Source organism: Tupaia chinensis, unplaced genomic scaffold, assembly GCF_000334495.1.
Source record: "Tupaia chinensis unplaced genomic scaffold, TupChi_1.0 Scaffold000140_1, whole genome shotgun sequence".
NCBI lineage: Eukaryota > Metazoa > Chordata > Mammalia > Scandentia > Tupaiidae > Tupaia > Tupaia belangeri.
The window spans coordinates 9,029,815-9,040,911 of record NW_006159610.1 but is presented as its reverse complement, the minus strand read 5'-3'; the positions used below and the strand labels follow the sequence as shown (position 1 = coordinate 9,040,911).

Below are 11,097 nucleotides of genomic sequence, written 5' to 3'. Positions count from 1 at the left end.
ATTACATTTAGTACGTTGTGATGATGCTCAGGGAATGAATGTTAGGGAAAAAAAAAAAGAACGAAAACAAAAAACAAACAAAAAAAAACGGTTAAACTATTCGTACCATTTAAAAAAAAAAATTGGATATTTGATGGCTGCAGTGAGCGGTATGGGCCCAGTTGGGTTCTACTTTATAGTATGCTCTTTTTACCCAATGGGGTTTAGGCCTAAAGTCAGACTTGAGTTCATGTAGAGGCATGTGTCAGCTGTGATAACTATTGGAGAGACTTAGACTAATTAAGATCACTGACAGATCATTTGGGGAGGGGTGAGGCACGGAGGGCAATCGGGGATGACAGGGACAATGTGGGAGGAGGATGGGTCATAACAGAGGGAGGGGGATGGGGAATCTAGGATGGTAAAACAAAAGGCAAGGTATGCAGGACACAAGAATTGGGAAATTATTTGCTGAGAACATATATGTTGACGTGCTTGATTGAGCCAATGCACAGTATATCTTGGATGGAAAATTCATTTTTGTGTGTTGCGATGGGAAAAAAAATTATAATAAAAAATAAACTATAAAAAAAAAAAAAGAGAAGAGGATAGAGAAAGATAGCAAGTGAACAATAGAGGGGATGTTAGTGAGAAACAGATGGTTTATTATCTGTTGAAGATGACGTGTATAGTATTCTCAACTGGACTGGTCTGGGAAGTACTTCATGATGGGTGAAGTCTTTTAACAAGCAAAATGAGAAATAGTGATTGACTGTTTTAAAAAATTATAATAATAATAATTATTGGGAAATGCATGGAAAAGACTTTGAATGATAAAGCGGGGAGATCGATGCCTCTGTATTGACTGACATGCATGGCATTCCCTTTTGAAAAAGCAATGGAAGTCAATGTAAAGTTATATGTAATCCAATGTAATAAAAAAAATAAAAAAAAAAAGAAACACATGCATCCAATGTAATATAAAGAAGATTATGAATATAAAAAAAAAAAAGAAAAAAAAGAAAAAGAATTTTTTTTTTAGAGAAAGATTTTTGCTATAGGGTATGTGTGCTCACCAGAGAGACAGAGAAAGACAGACAGCAAGAAATCACTCCTCACCCTCCTACCCCCCCTAGTGGATGACCACACTGCAATCCCTTCTCCTCCATTCTCCTCTCAGGAACTTGGGCATGCATGCACACATGCCTGGCATGAGTTTGAAGTCATTGGGTCTGGGACTCAAATATCAAGCGGCTGGAAGAGAGGCAGAAGAGCTAATAGATACCTAATGTGAGCTCCAGAAGGAAAGAGTAGAGGGAATGGGAAGAGGCAGTGTTCAAAAGATAATGGCACATATATCAGACCGAAACTACAGAACACTGAAGGTAAAATCTTGAAACAACTAAAGGAAGAGAAGGGCAATAAATAAATAAATGAAAATGTATAAATTATAAATATGCTTGACATCACTAAAAGGAAATGGGTGGAAGTTGTGTGGCATGCATCACCCTGCATGCTAATGAGATGAGAGCTGGAGTAAAAAGGATTGTGGTGTGACCAGGCCAGATAGTGGATTCTCTCTCTCCCTATTTTTTTTCACTCTTCTACACATGCTTGATCCCTCTGGCATTGAAAACATGAAAGAGTTTATCTGTAGAGGATAGTACATTTTTCATAATACCTCTACCATTATCAAGTTACATATTTTTTCAATGTCTACTTATTTAATTTCTAACCAAAATGCTATTTTTCCATTTAAATTTCTTTGATTACGAGAAAAAAATATTTTTATATCTTTGTTGCCATTTTGTTTCCTCTTCCATAAAATATTTTCTTATGTCTTTTACTTTTCATTTTGTAAATTTATTTCTTTCATTACCAACAGAGATGAGAGAGAGAAAGACAGCACCCCTAACAGGGTCTTGATGCCATGATTCACTCTCAGCCCTTCAGCTATTCCCAGATCATGGGTACACATGTGCCTGGAGTACTTGGGAAGGTCTCTGGCCTTGAACCAACAAACTTCCCATCTGAGATTGCCTTATAGAGCATCATCCTTTATTGCTACACTACCATTGTCTCACCCCCACAAACTTTTTTTTTTTAATGCTTATTTTAATTTTTAAAATTCTACACCTTTGGACCAGCAGATGGCATAATGGTTACATTGCTGGACTCCCACGTAGTCGATCACAGTTCGAGTCCCAGACCCAGTGACTTCAAACTCATGCCAGGCATGTGTGTGTGCCTGCCTGAGATTCTGAGGAGAATGGAAGAGAAGGGATTGCTGTGTGGCTATCGCCCTGCGTGGGGGAGTGTGGGGGGTGTGATTTCTCACTCTCTGTCTCTCTATCTCTCTGGTGAGCACACACACTCTATAGCAAAAATCTCTCTAAAAAAAAGTCTACACTTTATGTAAATGAACAATGTATCAAATCATTTCAGAAGGATGATATTATAGTTAACTAGATTCTATTAATATTTCATAATTTTATCAATTTGAAATATTTTTTTATGCAGTAAGGATGGTAATCTGTTGATTTACTTGTTAAATAATCTCCTGATCTATTTGCATTGGTACTTGGCTTATAATATGTTTTGACATAACAAAGAAAATGGGGCCACATGGTGGTGCAACAGTAAAATACAACACTGTAAGGCAATTCCACATGGAAAAGTTCCCGGTCCAAAGACCCCCCCCTAGGTATAAGGCACATGTGTTTGACCCTGATGGGGGCTGGCTGTGAGCTGGAGGTGGATGGTGATGTTGAGACTGTAGTTGTGAGTGCTGTCTCTTTGACTTACTCATGGAAGAAATAAGCTTAAAAAATGAATTTTATGCAGTTAAATTTTAATTATATTCTTGGAGAATCTTTTATCTAATAATCAGAAATTCATTTATGTTTTCTAGGAGCTGTTTCATTTCTTACATGAACTTTTTAGAATTCACCTATAATTATTTTTCAGTCTCAAAATGTACCATAATCTTTCCAATCTCAATGTCTTCCCTGATGCTGTTCCATTCACCCACCATCTAAACAACTCTCACCCGCTGTCCTCCTCTTAGCAAATGGTAACCAGCCAAGAGACCTTTTCTGAGCCAGCTGTATAAATTAGCTTCCTCTTGTTAAACTCTCTCATAGCCTCCTTATCTTTCATGGCATACATAAAAATATAATTATTTATTTCATTGCTTATTTGTTTACTGCCTAACATTCTTACCTCTGTGATATTTTAAATTCCATGAGAGCAGAGCTGATATTATTCTTTATCCTACAAAATATCCATATTCTCATATACATAGTGTGTGATCTGTATTTTATGTGTCTTTCTCATTTATTCTCTTTATAAACTTACCAGAATTCAATCCTGTGGATCCTGCTCTAGTGACCTTCATCCTAATCACTCCCCAAAATTCCCACCTCTGGCACCTTAATCAGATTAAGTTCTTGCCCTCTTTTTTTTTTTTTTTTCCTTAGTGAGATTTTTGTTGCTATAGGGCATATGCACTCGCCAGAGAGACAGAGAGATACAGAAAGAAAGAAAGTGAGAAATCACCCCCCATCCTCCTGGGCAGGAAGGCTATGCTGCAATCCCTTCTCCTCCATTCTCCTTTCAGGATCATAGGCATGCACACGTGCCCAGCATGAGTTTTAAGTCACCAGGACCAGGACTTGAACTGGAGTCAACTATGTGGGAGTCAAGCGGGTAACCATGATGCCATCTGTTGGTCCCAAGTTCCTGCCCTCTTAATCTCATTATAATAGTCCAACACATGAATTTTCAAGGGCCATATTCAAACTCTAGCAGTCATCTTGTCCCTCCAGTGTGTCATCCCTGCATCTTCGATGCCTTTTCCTCTCAGCAAAAATCGACTCAAAACCTGACCACTGTACTATAGAAATATACCCAAATCTACCTTCTCTCTCCCTCATATTTCCCACTATAATTGTAAAAATTGTACTGGCATGTAATTTATATACAACAAAATGCACCCATTTACATGGACAGGTTGATGACTTTTGATAGTTGTGTACATTCCTGTCATGACCATACGGTGACACGGAGCATTCCCAGATTTCCGGCATGTTTCACTGCCTTCCCAGTCAATCCAATCCACCCAGAAGCAGGCAACCACTAATCTGCTTTCTGATATTGTAAATTAGATTAATCTCTTCCAGAGTTTCATATAAATAAACCACACCATATGGAGCCTTTTGTTTCTGTCTTCTTTCTCTCAAAATAGTCTTTTTAAGATTCATTCATCCTGGTGTGTCAGTAGTTTGTTCCTATTTATGAGTTGTAGCTCACCGCATAGATTCACAGCAATTTGTTCATTCAGTCACTGGCTGGTGGTCGTTTAAGTTGTTTCCATTTTTTTCTATTTCTTTTTTTTCTTGAAATTTTTAATATATTTTTTATTATTTTTCTATACATCATTTAGATTGTGAAGAGACTTTACCCAGCATGATAGACACCTCAGGTGCATTTAACATTTGTATCCAAGTTTTTGTGTGGACATATGTTTGTATTGTCATTCCTTTTGGGTAAATTCTCAGGAAATTAATGGCTAGGTTGTATGATAAACATATGTTCGACTTTTAAAGAAATTATTTTCAGAACTGTTTGCACCATTTCACAAGCGTATATGAAAATTCCCATGGTTCTAATTCTTGCCAACATTTGGTATATATAATTGTCTATAGTATATCTTTTTTAAAAATCTTCTTTGATAAAGTATTTGTTCAAATATTTTATCCACTTTTTAAAAACTTAAGTGGTTTTTCTTATTATTATTGGATTTTAAGACTTCTTTATATATTTTAGTTACAAGTACCTTTTTAGATATATTTTGTAAATATTTTCCCCGGTTTGTGCTTAGGCTTTACTTTTTATTTTATTTTATTTTTATTTTTAGAGAGATTTTTGCTACAGGGCATGTGCACTCACTGGAGAAACAGAGAGACTGAGCATATCACCCCCCTGGGGCAACGGCCATGCCACAATCCCTTTTCCCTCCATTTTCCTCTGCGGATTTTTGGAAACACACATACATACGCCCAGCGTCAGTTTCAAGCCTCACACATACATGTGCCCAGTGTCAGTTTCATGCCTCTGCATCTGGGACTCAAACTGCGGTCACCCATGTGGGAATCCAGCGATGTAACCATTATGCCATCTGCTAGTCCCTTGGCTTTACGTTTTTATAACAGTGGCTTTTGAAGAGCAAAAGCTTTACATTTGGATAAAGTTTGATAAAGTACAATTTATTGCTTTTTTCTTTTTACAGCTCATGTTCATGTGACCTATTTTAAAACATTTTTGCTTGGGACCAGCAGTTAGCATAATGGCTATGTCGCTGAACTCCCACATAATCGACCGTGGTTCATGTCCCAGACCCAGTGGCTTAAAACTCACACCAGGTGCGTGTGTGTGCATGCCCAAGATCCTGAGAGGAGAATGGAGGAGAAGGGATCATGGCATGGCCATCCCCCCAGAGGGTGATTTCTCGCTTTCTGTCTCTCTGTCTCTCTCTGTCTGTTGAGCACACGTGGCCTATACCAAAAATACTCTCCCCAAAAAACATTTTTTTTTTTGCTTAACCCAAGATAAAAATTCTTTGCTATGTTTTCTTTGAGATTTTTTATAATTTCTGCTTTTTTGTTGAGGTATATAATCTATTTTAAGTTAATTTTTGTGAATGGTGTGAGATAAGGATTAAGGTTTCTTTTCCATGTAGCTATCCAATTTATCCAGTATTCTTTATTGAAATACCATCCTTTGTATCACTGACTTTCCTTGGCAAATCATTATAGACTATATGCATATGAATCTATTTTTGGACTCTTTATTTTGTTTTATTGGTTTATGTGCTTATCCTTATGCCAATACCATACTATCTTGGTTAATAAAACTTTTTAGTAAGCCTTGAAGTTAGGTAGTTGAAGTCCTCTAGTTTTGTTCTTTTTCAAAATATTGTGACTATTTTAGGCTTTTTAAGTATCTATATAGAGTTTAGAAGTGGCTGTCAATTTTTATTTTAAAAGGGGAAGAAAAAACTGTGATTTTGATCCAGATCATTTTGAATCTACAGACCAATTTAAGAAGGTAACCTTTTTCCAATAGTGTGTCTTCCAATCCATGAACATGGTATTTATCTCTATTTACTTAGGCATTATTTACTTTATCATGCCAATGTTTCTTAAGTTCAAGTGTACATGACTTGTACCATATGTTATTAAATTCATTCCTATGTTTTCATATTTTAGTAATATGAAGTGACAGTAATACTGTATTATTATAGTATTACATGCCAGCAGGTGGCATGGTGGTTAAGGTGCTAGACATTCCCACATGACCAACCATGGTTTGAGTCCCGATCTGGTGGCTTGCTTTCTCACTACTGTATTACAACTATAATATAATAGTAACACAATAGTAATATTATTATAAATGGTATTGTTTAAATTTCAATGCCTAATTATTTTTTAGAATATAGAAATACTGGGACCAGCAGGTGGCATGGTGGTTAAGAGTGCTTGACTCCCACATGGCCAACTACGGTTCTAGTCCCAGACTTGGCAGCTTGCTTTCTCTCCCTCTCCCTCTGTCCCTCTCTGGTCAAATTAAATACATAAAGTTAAATAAAATAATTATTTTAAAAATATACAAGTACATTTTTATATTCACCTTGTATCCTGAAACTTTATTACAATTATGTATTACTTACAATATTTTTTATAGTTTTTAGGATTTTCTATTTATACACTCATGACAACTATGAATAAAGACAGTTTTACATTTTCCAATAAGAATACAGTTTATATTCTTATTTCCTTATATCACTAAATAGTATTTTCAGGGCAATATTAAATAGAATTGGTGAGAATGGATATTTATTCTTGTCTAGTTCTTGATCTAAGGAGAAAAACATTCAGTTTTCATCATTGCAGTGACCTCAGCTATAAATTTTTCATATGCACTCTTCATCAAGTTAGAAGTTTCCTGTATTTCCTAATTTTATCATGAATGGTTGCTGTATTTTTTTCTTCATTAATATATCTCTCCTATCCTAGATTTAAGACTGGACTGAGAGTCCCCATACAGACAGCACCAAATTCACTGGACCAAGCCAAATGACACAGAAAAATAGAACAGACCAGTTTGGGTTTTGTAGAGTCAGACAATCTTTGATACCCTTTCCCCCAAATCTCCTTGAAGCCATTTGAACATTTTCAGTAAAAGGCTTAATTATTCCAAGTACAAATATACCCAAGCCATAAAGGACAGGTAAGATAATGAATATGAATTTGATCAGATTGTTTTCCTAACACCAAGCTAACAAGTACAAAGGAAACAAAAATAGGTCTGAGAGGTAATTCTGAAGCCAGTCCCCAATGGGACAAGCAGGTTAAGATGGGCTGCTGGAACAGGAAGTCCAGGAGGAGGAGAGAGATGTCAAGGACAGGAAGTGAGAGATACATGCATTTTTCACTGAGAGCCCTGGTGATAATCATTGCACCATTGAATCCTGCTCTCCTGCAGTGATTCTTTCTCAAACAAGGAAGGTTATAAACAAGTGTTTTAAAAACAGAATTATTGTTTTTTTTTCCCTCACCCATCCAGGAGAGACAAGGGGCAGGCCTTCAGAAGAAGACTCTTCCATAATTCCTGAGAACTAGTGATTTCAGAAAAAAAAAAAAAAAGAAAAATGAAGATTTTCTACTGATAATTCAGCCTCCAGCCTACAAACTTGAGTGGTAGGGAGCCCCTCTAACCCTCTCTCTGTCTCTTTCTATGTCCCTCTGCCTGTCTCTTTCTTCTCATTTTTTTGTAATTTTTCATTTAAAAAAATTTTTAAGATAAAGTATTCCCTGGGCTTTCAGCCCCTCCTTTATCTCACTAATTATCCTCTTTTCCCCACCCATCCAGGAGGGGCAAGGGACAGGTCTTGAGAAGAAGACTCCTCCATTTCTCCTGAGAACTAGTGATTTCAGGGAAAAAAGAGAAGTGAAGATTTTCTACTGATAATTCAGTCTCCAGCCCACAAACGTGAGTGGTAGGGAGTCCCTCTAACCTTCTCTCTGTCTCTGTCTCTCTCTGTCTCTGACTTCTCTTTCTTAAATAATTTTTCCTTTAAAAATTTTTAAGGTAAAGTATTTTCTTGGCTTTCAGCCCCTCTTTTATCTTGCTAATAATCCCCTTCCCCCTCCCATCCCGGAGAGGCAAGAGCAGGCCTTCTGAAGACTCCTCCATGCAGTTTTTATTTTTTGTTTTTTTTAAAATAAAATTTTGGTTGTTTTTATTTTTTCCTTCTTTCTCTTTATTCATCTCTATTTCATTTTCTTTTTCTTTTATCCCATCACTTTGCTCCTCAATCTCCATTCACTGTGTTTCTAGACAGATCTAAGGAAACCATAGCCAAATATCCAAATACTATTACAGCTAACATATTCCTCAATATCCACTGAATCTGCTGCACGAAGGGATTAAAAACGGAACAGCAAAGAGATTCCAGATCACCGCCTTCTGCATGCTCCTGAACACTCAGATTGAACTTCAAGAATTAGTAAGAAATATACCATCCCTCACATGATTAGAAATCACCACAGGGCCACCAGAAATATGGGAAAGCAAGAAAATACCTCTCCTCAAAAGAAAAAGAATAACTCTTCTTCATCCACAGACAGTTCAATGGAAATCACAGAAATGTCTGATAAAAAATTTAGAATATTCATAATGATGATGCTAACAGAGATGGAAGAGAAGAGAGACAATGAACTGCAGAAAGGCAGGAGAAAGGAGCTGATGAGTTTCAGGAGGTGAGGAAATTCTTGCATGATCTAAAAGAGGAATTACACACTTTAAAAAAGAATCAAATGGACGTGTTAGAGATGAAGGCTATAACACAGGAAGTCAAAATCTCCCTTGAAAGTATTAAAAGCAGACTAGATCATACAGAAAATTGAATCTCAGATGTAGAAGAGAAAATAGCTGGCTTAGAAAAATTCACTATCAAGACTGAGAAAATTGCCCCCCAAAAAGAGAATAATATATGAGAAATACTAGATATCATCAAATGTCCAAACATCTGGATAATTGGTATCCCAGAAGGTGAAGAGACTCATAAGGGCATTGATAATTTATTCCATGAAATTCTGCAAGAAAACTTTCCAAACCTAGAGAGGCACTCAAAGATTCAGTCCCAAGAAATACAAAAGACCCCAAATAGAATCAACCCAAGATCTTCTCCAAGACACATTATAGCCAGACTGACCAAAACCATAGATGAAAACAAGATACTAAGATAGGCAAGAAAAAAACAGCAAGTTACCTTCAAAGGATATCCCATCAGGCTAACAGCAGACCTCTCATCAGAAACAATGTGAGCGAGGAAAGAATGGGAAAATATATTCAAAGTATTAAGGGAAAAACAATTCCAACCAAGAATACTGTACCCAGCAAGATTATCCTTCATATGGGAAGAAAAGACACGAACATTCTCAGATAAACAAAACCTGAAAGAATTTACCAGCACCAGACCAGATCTCCAAGAAGTTCTCAAGGGAGGGCGCTACCAGAAAAAGAGTTCAAAAAATAAGAAAATGCCCAACTTAATCATAGGGGTAAGTCTGGAGTTGAATATTATATCTCAGAATTTAATCAGGAAGATTGAACCACAACAGAAGATAGATTAAGTACATGAGACTGAACTGGTGAAAAAGCATTTTATGACTTTTGACTAAAATATTGCTGATTTTCTTCTAGTCTTTGTTTTCTGGTTTTAAGGACTTTTGTCCTGTCTTGAGCTGTCGATAGGTTCATATACCTGCTATTTGAACAGAATCCTAACCTGTTTCTTGGTTTTAAGTTTTAAGTAAAGTTCCTTAGCATTTCTTTGATTTATTGAAGTTAAAACTGCTTTTCTTGAAATTACCAGCTGTACTTGCTATTGAAAGTAGTTAGATTATTTAAGAAATTGTGTGATCAATAAAATGGGGGGGGAGAGAGGTATGGAAAACAACTGTAGACACCAGAGATAGTGGGAAAGGGCAGAGGGTCAGAAGTAGGGGTTAAATATATATATGTGTGTGTGTGTGTGTGTGTTGTATGTGTGTATAAAACTAGAAATGGAAAATTATTTATGGTAACATGCATGATTAAGCCACTATGCAGTATATTCTGGATGGGAAATCACATTTTGTATGCCATGATGATGCTTAGAGAATGAATATAAATTAATTAATTTTTAAACTTAAAAGTTTCAGAAAAAAAAAAGTCTAAGCTAAAAAATGAAAAAAATAAAATTATGCTCTGAGTATAAGTGGTATCCCAGAAGGTGAAGAGACTATAAGGGCACTGGTAATCTATTCCATGAAATCCTGCAAGAGAAGTTTCTAAACCTAGAGAGGCAACCTTGGGAAGTAAGAAGTAAGTCTAAGGACTACTTCAGAAGACTAAATCCTTGTTTGGTTTCCACTATCTCTTTAGTCAGACAGTACAGTCAATTCTCCTCCAGGCTAGCGTTCCTCACAGCATGTTCTAGAGAGTATAATTTCAAAGGAAAGTTCATAGATAGACTCACAGAGAAAAAAAAGTCCACACACAAATCCAAACAAAACACAACAGTTCCATGAGCAAGGCTTAACATGTATCTGTGTATCATAATTTAATAGAACTCTGGGTATATGGGTGAGCATGATGAATTTCCAAAAGGAGAATCTAGTGTAAGAGTATACGGTGTTGAATGAGAAATCTTTGAAAAGTTCATGGAAAATACAAGCTATTTTTATTTTATTTTATTTTAAAGAGATTTTTGCTATAGGGTGCATGCACTTGCTGGAGAGAAAGTGAGAAATCACCCCCCAGGGAGGATGGCCATGTTTCTATCCTTTCTCCACCATTCTCCTCATGGGATTTTGGGCACACATGTACATGTATCTAGCATGAATTTCAAGCTGCTAGGTCCAAGACTCAAACCATGGTCCACCATGTGGGAGTCCAGTGCCTTAACCATTATACCACCTGCTGGCCCTCAAGCTATTTTTTAAAAGCATACATAGATTTCAATTTTTTGTAAAAACCATAATAAATTTGTACTCTAATTCCATTTTTCCA

At 36.4% G+C, this 11,097-nt stretch overlaps 1 protein-coding gene across 1 annotated transcript in view; it reads right to left on the bottom strand.

The window, feature by feature from the left end:
* The window catches only part of AGK (acylglycerol kinase), a 106,384-nt gene that overhangs the window by 94,934 nt on the left and 353 nt on the right, over positions 1 to 11,097 (bottom strand). The window lies entirely within an intron of this gene.